General features: G+C 37.7%; 1 pseudogene; it reads left to right on the top strand.

The window, feature by feature from the left end:
* The first annotated feature begins 4,942 nt into the window (after window positions 1–4,942).
* On the top strand, window positions 4,943–8,760 carry LOC132695347 (olfactory receptor 9K2-like; annotated as a pseudogene).
* The last annotated feature ends 2,039 nt before the right edge of the window (window positions 8,761–10,799 follow it).

Raw genomic sequence — 10,799 nt, forward strand, 5'->3', positions numbered from 1 at the left:
AATTAGCATATGCATGTGGAAAAAATATCCAGAAGGGTTTATGGAAACGGTACTCAACCTTAAACAGTGCTGGCATAGTGCCTATTCTCATCAGACCTCACAGTTAATGGAACATAGGATACTCAGGAAAGGCCACACCTGGGTGGCTCAGTCAGTTGAGTCTGACTCTTGATTTCTGCTAAGGTCATGATGTCACAGTTTATGAGATTGAGCCCTGTGTGGGGCTCTGCACTCACAGCACAGAGCCTGCTTAGGATTCTCTTTCTCTCTCTCTCTCTCTGCTCCTCCTCTGCTTGTGTTTTCTCCCCCCTCTCCTAAAAATAAATAAATAAGCTTAAAAAGAAAAGAATACCCAGAGAGGTCTTCATTCAGTAGTGAAGAATAGTTAGCCCTAGACTGAACATGGCTTTGATCCTGTCAACCAAATCACAAAAGCAAGACCCAACTTAAATACATCCTAGACAAAACCTCAAGAATATTTATAGTAATACAAATATATCCAGCATCAAGTAAGAAATAATAAGATATACAAAGAAGCAGGAAACATGACCCATAATGAGAATAATCTGTCAATGAAAACTTATCCAGAACTAAGATAGATGTTGCAATTAGTAGATGAAGACATTGCGATTATAATTGAATTCTGTATGTTGTATAAGTTACAGAGAACACGGAAGGTTTTTAAAAGACCCAAATCAAACTTCTAAAGATAAAAACTACAATGTCTGTGATGAAAAATAGACTGGATGAGATTAACAACATATTATATATGTTAGAAGAAAGATTAGTGAATTTAAAAACATAGCAATAGAAGCTATACACAAGGAGAAAATAAGTAAAAAATTTCTTTTAATGTTTATTTATTTTTGAGAGAGAGAAAGAACATGAGTTGGGGAGGGACAGAGACAGAGAGGGAGACACAGAATCTGAAACAGGCTCCAGGCTCTGAGCTGTCAGCAGAGTTTGACATGGGGCTCGAACTCGAGAAGAGTGAGATCATGACCTGAGCTGAAGTTGGATGCTTAACTGACTGAACCACCCAGACACCCCTAGAAAATAATATTTAAAATGAAAGGGTCATCAGTAATATGAAGGACAACTTTAAGTGCTCTAAGATACATGTAATTTGAGTCCCTGAGAGAAGATGAGGGGTGAGAAAAAGATTTAAGAAATTGAGTCTTAGAATTGTGCAAATTTGGTGAAAACTAGAAAACCACACATCTAACATTTCCAACAAGCTCCAAGCAAACATGAAGAAACTTACACTGAGACATATCATGGTCATTATTATTCATCACCAATGATAGAAAATCTTAAAAGTGGAAAGAAAAAGAACCCATATTACAAACAGAGGCACAAACATAAGAATGATGGTGGATTTCTTATAGGAAGCAATGCAAGTGAGAGTACAGTGGAGAAAAGTCTTTAAAGTGCCAAATGGAAATCCTGTCAACCTAAAATTCTATATCCAGTAAAAATTTCTTTCAATAAATGAAGGTGAAATAAAGACATTTACAAACACACAACTGCCAAAAGACTTCACCACCGGCAGATCCACACAACAAGATATGTTAAAGGAAATCCTTTTGACAAAAGGATTAATGATACCAGAGAGAAATATGGATCTACATAAAAGGATAAAAAGCCACAGGAATTACATTCGTAATGTAATAGGAGTTACATTGGAAAACATGTAATCATTTTCTTATTACTTAAATATCTTTTAAAAATAATTGTTTAAACAAAAATTATATTGTATGGCCAAATTTATAACAAGCATAAGAAAAATGTATGACTAAGAGGAGAGAAATAAAAGTAGATTATATAAAGTTGTTTTAATATACATGGACTAGTATAGTATTACTTGAAAATAAGCTGTGGTAAATTTATAATGTATAGTATAAATCTGAAAGCAACCACTAACATAACAAAACAAGAAAGTTATAGTTAATAAGGAAACAAAGGAGAAAAATTAATAAAAATACTCAATCCAAAATAAAGCAAAAAAGTATGGAACAAAGGACAAACAGGACAAGTAGAACACAAATAGCAAGATGATTGACTTCCCAAATAGTGACATGAGAACAACATCTAGCTAGCAAAACCAAATCTTGTGACTAATTTTATGATAAATTTGGATGACAAAGTATGACTGTTATTCTTATAGAAAAAGAAGGTGGAAAAAAAACATCAATAACTTCAGGACCTGAATATTATTGGCCTCAGTGTGGGAAAAAACAAATGAAAAAATGGAATTTCTAATAGGCACAAGAATAGGAAAACTTAAAATATCCATCAGATCGCATTGAAGTGTGAGAAGTTTCCCCCAACCTAATAAGAAGCATATGCCAGGGACCTGTGTTAAGGCCTTTGAAAAGAACCAGTGGTACTCCATTTCAGAACAGAACCCCTACATTGAAAATATCCCAGTTCTTCACCCCTCCCTTTGCCCATGCTCTGTGCTACGTAATTATGTGTTCTCCCACTCAGGCAAGGCTGCTCTGTCCCATGCCTTGATTCAGCCATATCATTCACTTTGGCCAATAGGATTATTACACTGAAAAAGTACTGGTGCATTTCTGCTTTCACTATTCTCTCTCAAACATCACAACAAGATATATCCAAGATTGCCTCCTGGAAAAAGGACACAATACAGAGAAGAGACAAGCTGCCTGAGTCATCCCAGCTAAGGCCATCCTCAACTGGCCGACAGTTGAGGCTTCATGGCCAGGATCAGCAGAATTGCCTAGTTGATGACCCCAGTCACCTGAGGTTATATAACACTAAAATTTGTGTTTCCCTTTTATACCTTATTTTTGCAATAGCTAGCTGGCAAGTATGCTAAAGAAAATGTTATTTAAACAGTTTATCTTGGGCATTATATTCTGTCTTTGGTCACTGAAATTCAGTGTAAGGTATACTAAGGATGGGTACAGTTCTACGTGTTTATTAACTTAAAGCTCATTTCTTTTTCATTACTTCATGTATTTCATTGAAACAAGTACATTCTTATATCTGGATCCACAGACTTGTAGTCTAGCTAGAACTAAGTTTTATTCCACCAGAGATAACAAGGCCTTGAGATAATAATTGTCATTTATATTCAAATAGTTGGGCTTCTTAGTAGACTGATACTTATTAATTTTAATTATGAATACACTGGTAACATTGTAATATAATCTATGTATAATGTGCAAAATAAAAATCATCTAGCAGAGAGTAAGCTACAACAAGAAAAAAGAGACAATATAAGACATTGCACTGTCATGTAAGAGCATCAGTACAGGTGACTCTAGAAGGCAGAAATTGAATTCAGGAATGGAAATTATGTAAAATATGGTATGTCAACCTTAAAACAAGTTTTCCTAATAAGAAGTCCTGTCCAAAAAGACCCGGAGATGATTCAAGGTGAATGAAGTTCATTCTCTTTGTTTCTTCTACATGGTCCTCATGGGATGGATCTGGAGCCTGCCATTATTATTATCCCATAATTGACTTAATTTTAGCCTCCCTCAGAGGAACTCTTTCAACCCAATACATGTAATAATGACCTGAAATGGTTGCAGTAGAGTTAACTAAGGGCACCATGACTCTTCCTGCTGTGTTCCCCAGGCCATCAGGGACTGCACTATTCACTGCTGATTCTGTCTTTGCCCTACTTAAATTCCCATTTGCTGTCGTCGCCCTCGTTCTGAGGCCTGTGAGATACCCTCCCCCCCCCCCCCCCCCATTACAGAAGAGGCATCTCACACAGGGCAGCTCTACAGTCTCAGTTGAATTTTCTTTTCAGTTTCGATAAAGAAGCATTCACAGGTTTGGAAGAGGCTTCACTGGACCACGTCTTCCATTCTCTTGTCTCTACAAAGGTACACAATTACAGGGGATTTTTCAGGTAGAAACACTGCTAACGGAGGTAGAAAGATACTCTTAATGGAAGAATGGGGTATTATTCATCTATGAGCAGAGCTTATTTCTATAGAATAAGGTTATGTATTTTAAAACAAGGTTTTTATAGTTTGTGCGAAATTTTAATTTTGAAAAGGCTTAGTTTTGACATAGTCTTTAATTTTCCTTTGTTTAGCTTCATAAATTGTTTGGCATTTCTAGAATTAAACACAGTAACTTTTGCATCCTTGCATCTATCATTAGCAAATTGCTCAAGAAAAGTAAAGAAAGGAATATTCAGGTAAAAGATGAGATAAATTTATGTTTATTTCAGTCAAATAATTAGTCATTTATGAGTATATCTGTGTGCCTTCGTGCATAAAAATTATTCTATGATTGGTAAGATATACTTGTTACAAATTATTTTTAAAAGTTGGTAAGCCCCTCTTGGGAAGCAAAAATAATTATAAAAACGGGGGGGGGGGGAGCGCCTGGGTGGCTCAGTCGGTTAAGCGTCCGACTTCAGCTCAGGTCACTATCTCGCGGTCTGTGAGTTCGAGCCCCGTGTCGGGCTCTGGGCTGATGGCTCAGAGCCTGGAGCCTGCTTCCGATTCTGTGTCTCCCTCTCTCTCTCTACCCCTCCCCCGTTCATGCTCTGTGTCTCTCTGTCTCAAAAATGAATAAAAAAAAAATTTAAAAAAAATTAAAAAAACAAAACAAAACAGGGAGGGGGACAGAACATGAGACTCATAAATATAGAGAACAAACAGAGGGTTGCTGGAAGGGTTGTGGGAGGGGGGATAGGCTAAATGGGTAAGGGGCTTATAGAATCTACCCTTGAAATCATTGTTGCACTAACTTGGATGTAAATTCGAAAAAATAAATAAATTATAGAAAGTAAAAAAAAAAAAAAAATACAGAGCTCAGGGGTATACCTCAGACTAATTAAATCATGACTTCTGTTGTTGAGTCCTGGGCATCAGAAAATTTTAAAGCTGCAGATGATTCTAATGCCCAGACTTGGCTGAAACCTGTTAGCCTAGATGCAGGGGTGGGAATGGCAGCATGCAAGTTCATTCATTCATCCTTCTTCCCTGAGATGGGCTCCTGCCAGTCACTGGACCAAGTGCAGGTGATAGAAGGAGCTGTGCTCTCTGCCTTCCCTGGCTTCCAGAAGCCCACGATCTGCTCCCAGAGCCTTGAGGCCCGGCCTCTGAGAACAAGGCTGTGAGGGCAGGGGCTGGGGATGGCATCTAGGACAGGGATGCCCAGGTTTTAGGTACTCACAGTTGTGAAAACATAAAAAGTATGGGAACTGATGATATTGGTTGGCCAGCTTTAAAAAAAAAAAATAAATAAATAGGAAAAAAAAGTTGGTATGCACCTCAAAAAGATCATATCCCTTTTCCTGAAGGGCAATTCAAAACATACTGGTTATTTCATAATAAAAAGGTAGGCAAAGAAGAAAATGCAAGGCACTTGTACCTTGGGAAGAAAGACCTTTCTGGTACTTGTGTATTCCTGTACTTTGGTTGGCATACCATAGGTGGTCCACAGTGTTCAGTGACTTAATGAACGATTGGATGGATCCACATTACTCTTGAAAAAAATAACAATCTCAAAACAATGATTTCCTGCCACTGCATACCGGCTGGTACAGTTTCAGGCAATATAATAGAATTTGGTTAATAATAATGGGAATTATAAATAAAACAAAAAAAATTCTGCTAAAATACTGCCAGATATCCAGTTGTATGATTGAGTTTGGTAGCTTTGACAAGGACTTCTTACTTTCTCTAAAATCTAAAATCTTTCTTCTCTGCCTTTACTCACTTAGAAATGATGTCTGATGCCTGAAATTCCACTGTTAAATCTTTTTTTAAAATATTTTTTTTAAAGTTTATTTTATTTATTTTGAGAAAGAGCGAGAGAGGGAGAACCATGGGGCCTGAGCTCACAAACTGAGAAATCATGAGCTAAGCCGATATCAAGAGTTGGATGCTTACCCAACTGAGCCACCAAGGTGCCCCTCATTGTGAAATCCTTATTCCTTTAAACCTAGTTTTACAACGATGTTTAAGTGCAAATGTCCTTATACAGGTCAACATGGGCACTTCATGCTTTTCTCAAAAATAAATTTAATTAAGATTATTTCAGTGGATTTCGGTTTGCCCTTGGAGCAATAGGGTAAGGAAGAGGCCTCAGGATATGATTATGGAGTTTTGCCAGTTTTTTTCCTCATGGACACTAAGTTACTAACATTTTGAGAAGGTTGGTATCTGGTGGAGAGGAGAAAGATGGGCTGAGAGCGGTAGGAGCTGAGGGGCAAGGGCAGAGGATTGAAGACAGACAGTCACATGCCTGATGGAGACTGAGAACAGAACATGGTGACAATGTCCACATGTGCCAAATCAAAAAATGAATACTTTTTAGATCATTTGGCACTTTTGATAAGCCACATGAACTGTCCCCTCAGTTGGGTGGTTTAAATCACAATTGATTTTAAAGTCTGAATAAAAGAAATAGCTGTGTCACTTTATTGGAGAAAACAGAGACTTTCCGAAGTTATAGGACAGACAAATCAGACTATTTCTAACTGTGTGACAGGTTCAAAATAATTGTCTTAGAAATTTTAATATGTTCATGGATCTCATTCTAAATGGAGACATCATAAAATTACTTCTCCAAAGTTTTAGTCAATACATTGTTTTGAAATTTCTTTTCTTTTCTTTTCTTTTTTTTTCATTTGCGCAGATGTTTAAAATTAAATTGGCTTCTTGACAGATTTGTACAGAGGTATGTAGAATCCATGGATCTTTCCTCCTGGTGGCATGTCTGAGCTTTGTCCACTTCAAGAAGGTGATGATGCATTCTATTTTCCAAGGTTTTTATTTTGGATACCAAACTAAATATCTTGGGGGTAACCTCTTTTTAACTCTCACAAACTATTTAAATATTAATCTCTGTTTGGGTCTAATGTCTATTCATGAAGTTTTAATTAATTAATTAATTAAGTTATTCAATGTTTATTTTTGAGAGAGAGTGAGCAGGGAAGGGGCAGAGAGAGAGAGGCAGACAGAGTATCTGAAGCAGACCTGCACTGTCAGCGCAGAGCCTGATGTGGGGCTCGAACCCATGAACATTGAGATCGTGACCTGAGTCGAAGTCGGATGCTTAACCAACTGATCCATCTAGGTGCCTGTTTCATGGAGTTTTACTTCATTCTTTAGTTAGATCCTTCTATCATAAATTGGAAGCATTATCAAGAATAAAATGAATATGAAATTAAAGATGAGAACAAATACTTACACGTGTCTAAAACTTTCAGATATATTAAACTTACCACAAAAATAAAATGAAGAGCTAAACAGATACAAAGAAATAATGCTTTACGCGTAAATGTCACATGTGCTAAATGGGAAGAGCACTGGATTTGGAGAGTCATATGAGAAAACTATGAATTGGGACGCCTGGGTGGCTCAGTCGGTTGAGCATCTGACTTCGGCTTAGGTCATGATCTCACAGTTTGTGAGTTCAAGCCTCGCGTCGGGCTCTGTGCTGACAGCTCAGAGCCTGCAGCCTGCTTTGGATTCTGTGTCTCCCTTTCTCTCTGCTCTTCCCCTGCTCACACTCTGTCTCTCTCTCAAAAATAAATAAATATTAAAAAAAATTAAAACAAAAGAAAACTATGAATTAGGTAACTTACATGTTGTGTGCTGATGGACAATCACAATATACCTTAGATTTACTTTCTATAAAAGGGCGGGGCAAATCATACCTAACACAAGTGGAGAACACAAATTTTAATGTCTTCCACAGGAGAAAAAGGATATTTTATGATACCAGTAAATAGAAAGTTTAATGTTTAATCTTGTCTTGTACCTCTTATCAGGTTCTTGCCATGGTTCCTCTTATCAGGTTCTTGCCCCCTTATCTTGCCTGATAAGGGGGCAGGCAACCACTCAGATGTAACTGACTTCATTCTTGTAGGCTTCAGGGTCTGTCCAGAACTCCACATTCTCTTCTTCCTCCTATTCCTGCTGGTCTATGTCATGGTCCTTTTGGGTAACATTAGTATGATGGCAATCATTGTGACAGACTCCCAGCTGAATACACCAATGTTTCTTTTGAGGCAATCTCTCCTTCATTGACCTCTCCTACTCCACTGTTATTGCCCAAAAAGCCATGGTCAACTTCCTGTCTGAGAAAAGGACTATCTCTTTTGTAGGTTTTGTGGCTCAGCTGTTTCTTTATGCATTTTTCATGGTTACAGAAGCTTTTCTCCTGGCAGTCATGGAATATGACCGCTTCATCGCCATATGCAACCCTCTTCTTTACAGTGTGCACATGTCAAGACGCCTTTGCACTCAGCTGGTGGCTGGTTCCTATCTCTGTGGATGGCTCAGTTCCATCCTCCAAGTCAGCACAACATTCTCAGTGTCTTTCTGTGCTTCCCGAGTCATTGATCACTTCTACTGTGATTCTTACCAAATTGAGAAGATCTCCTGCTCTAATCTCTCTGTCAATAAGATGGTGTCTCTTAGTTTGGCTGCCTTCATTATTTTGCCTACCATAGTTGTTATTGTAGTATCTTACATGTACTTTGGGACCACAGTCTTGAAAATCCTTTCCAGTGAAGGGAGAAGGAAAGCCTTCTCCACCTGCAGCTCCCATTTGGGAGTGGTAAGTTTGCTCTATGGGACTGTCTCCTTTGTGTATCTCACACCTCCAAGCAATCCTGAACTGTGTAAAGTGGCTTCAGTATTTTACATATTGGTCACACTCATGTTAAATCCTCTGATCTACTCTTTAAGAAACAAGGATGTCAAGCAAGCTTTGGGAAAAATCCTATGGAAGAAAAAATCTTTATACTAATTCTACTTTCTTGTGATTTTCTCATTAATGCTCCCCCTTTCATTGTTTCATTCTGATTTGCTTTTAATATGGGGTTAAGCGTGAGTCACTTATGAGTCCTTTAAGTTGATTATCCCACAATGAATTATTTTCACTGAAGGAATAGTACATCCATTATTTATTTTTCCCTAAAAGCAGTGTTATATCTTCAGCATCAATGCAATTTGTAGCCATTCTACAAACAGAAATAAACTTCTCACTCTTTCTAGGTATAACTTTATGCTAGTGGGTAAAGGAGGATACAATTTACTAAGATGAAAAATTACTTTGGTGGAAAGTTGAGCAGTCTCAGACACTCATGGTAACTTCTCGTATCTATCAGTGATCAATGTCCAATGTGTCCAACATTGTATTCACTACCCTTTACCATTAGATATAGTAATATATAAAAGGTAAGTTACATCACCTTTAAAAGTACAAAATTTTCCCTTCTCCACCTTATTGTAATCTATTTCCCTTGATATTCGGAGTTAATAATCTCAATCTATTCCATAATCCACTTCTTTGGCTAGTGGCATTTGGAATCTAAAATCAGTATGCATCTTAACTACTACTTTTTTTTTTTTTAATTTTTTTTTTTAACGTTTATTTATTTTTGAGACAGAGAGAGACAGAGCATGAACGGGGGAGGGTCAGAGAGAGGGAGACACAGAATCTGAAACAGGCTCCAGGCTCTGAGCCGTCAGCACAGAGCCCGACGCGGGGCTCGAACCCATGGACAGTGAGATCGTGACCTGAGCCGAAGTCGGACGCTTAGCCGACTGAGCCACCCAGGCGCCCCTTAACTACTACTTTTAATTCAACTGAAATACATTATGTCTCTTGGTAGGAGTATTCCTCCAATAGGTACTAAAATTCTCTAAGCCAATAAATATTACAGCCCTAGACATAGGAATCTGATATTTTTAAATGGGTCTTCTGGTATAAATGAGAGATACCACCCATATCTTTACTCCTTGTTCCTCAAAACAGTATATTCTGGTAAAAAATTATTATCAGTGTGAAAACATTAAACTGGTCGTATAATCAGAGAAAATAATTGGAAAATAATGGATAACTTGATAATCTTATGATGATTTGTCTCTTAGCTGAATAGTGGTAATTCAACAGATGATTCTGTTTTATAAAGGTATTTATTTTGAGTAATCAAGTACTTGAAAAGACAAGGCATCTGGAAAGCAAGCCTGATTTTTTTTCTAAGTCAATTTTTCATAGAGAACTCTCAAAGAAGCCACAGATGTGTGTTATTGGGCCAGCCATGTGACAGAGCAGGTGTGTTGGGAGAGTGAATAACCTGTTAATAAAAATTGCTTATGATTTAAGGCCCTGTTAGTTTTCCAGTTCCACTAATAAAATGTGTGATTTGGAGTACTTCTGGAAATGCCCACTTTATGATTCAGCTTAAAATGCCCAGTTTAGGTGAGCAGCTCAGGTTCCAGGGTTGTCTAGTGCATTATGAGCAGACATTCAGAGTCCACTAGAACTCTTTTGAAAACCACACCTTTTCACAACATAGTATTTGATTTTTTTACATTTATTTATTGAGAGAGAGAGAGAAAGAGAGCGAGAAAGCATGTGAGCAGGGGAAGGGCAGAAAGAATGAGAGAGAGAAATCCCAAGCAGGCTCTGCACTATAGCAGACAGAATGCTGTAGTGCTGCTTGAACCCACGAACTGTGAGATCATGACCTGAGCCGAAACCAAGAGTCAGATGCTTAACCGATGGAGCCACCCAGGTGCCCCATTTTTTGAGGAAGAAAAACCTTTGTTTCAAAATGTGGGATTATTTTTATTTAAAATCTTATTGGAGCATATCATTGACTCTAGGCATATTGATCTACTATAAAATGTTGTAGCTCCATTGGATTTACTAGACCAGGAAAGCCAAGCAGCAGAGTCTGGACCATGTGGCAAGCTTATTTTAAAAAAAAAAAAAATCCAGGAAGGTCAAGTGCTTTTTGTCAAAACCTCTTAGAAAAGAACATATGAAACAGTCTGCTT

This window comes from Panthera onca, chromosome B4, assembly GCF_046562875.1.
Source record: "Panthera onca isolate mPanOnc1 chromosome B4, mPanOnc1 haplotype 2, whole genome shotgun sequence".
Lineage (NCBI taxonomy): Eukaryota > Metazoa > Chordata > Mammalia > Carnivora > Felidae > Panthera > Panthera onca.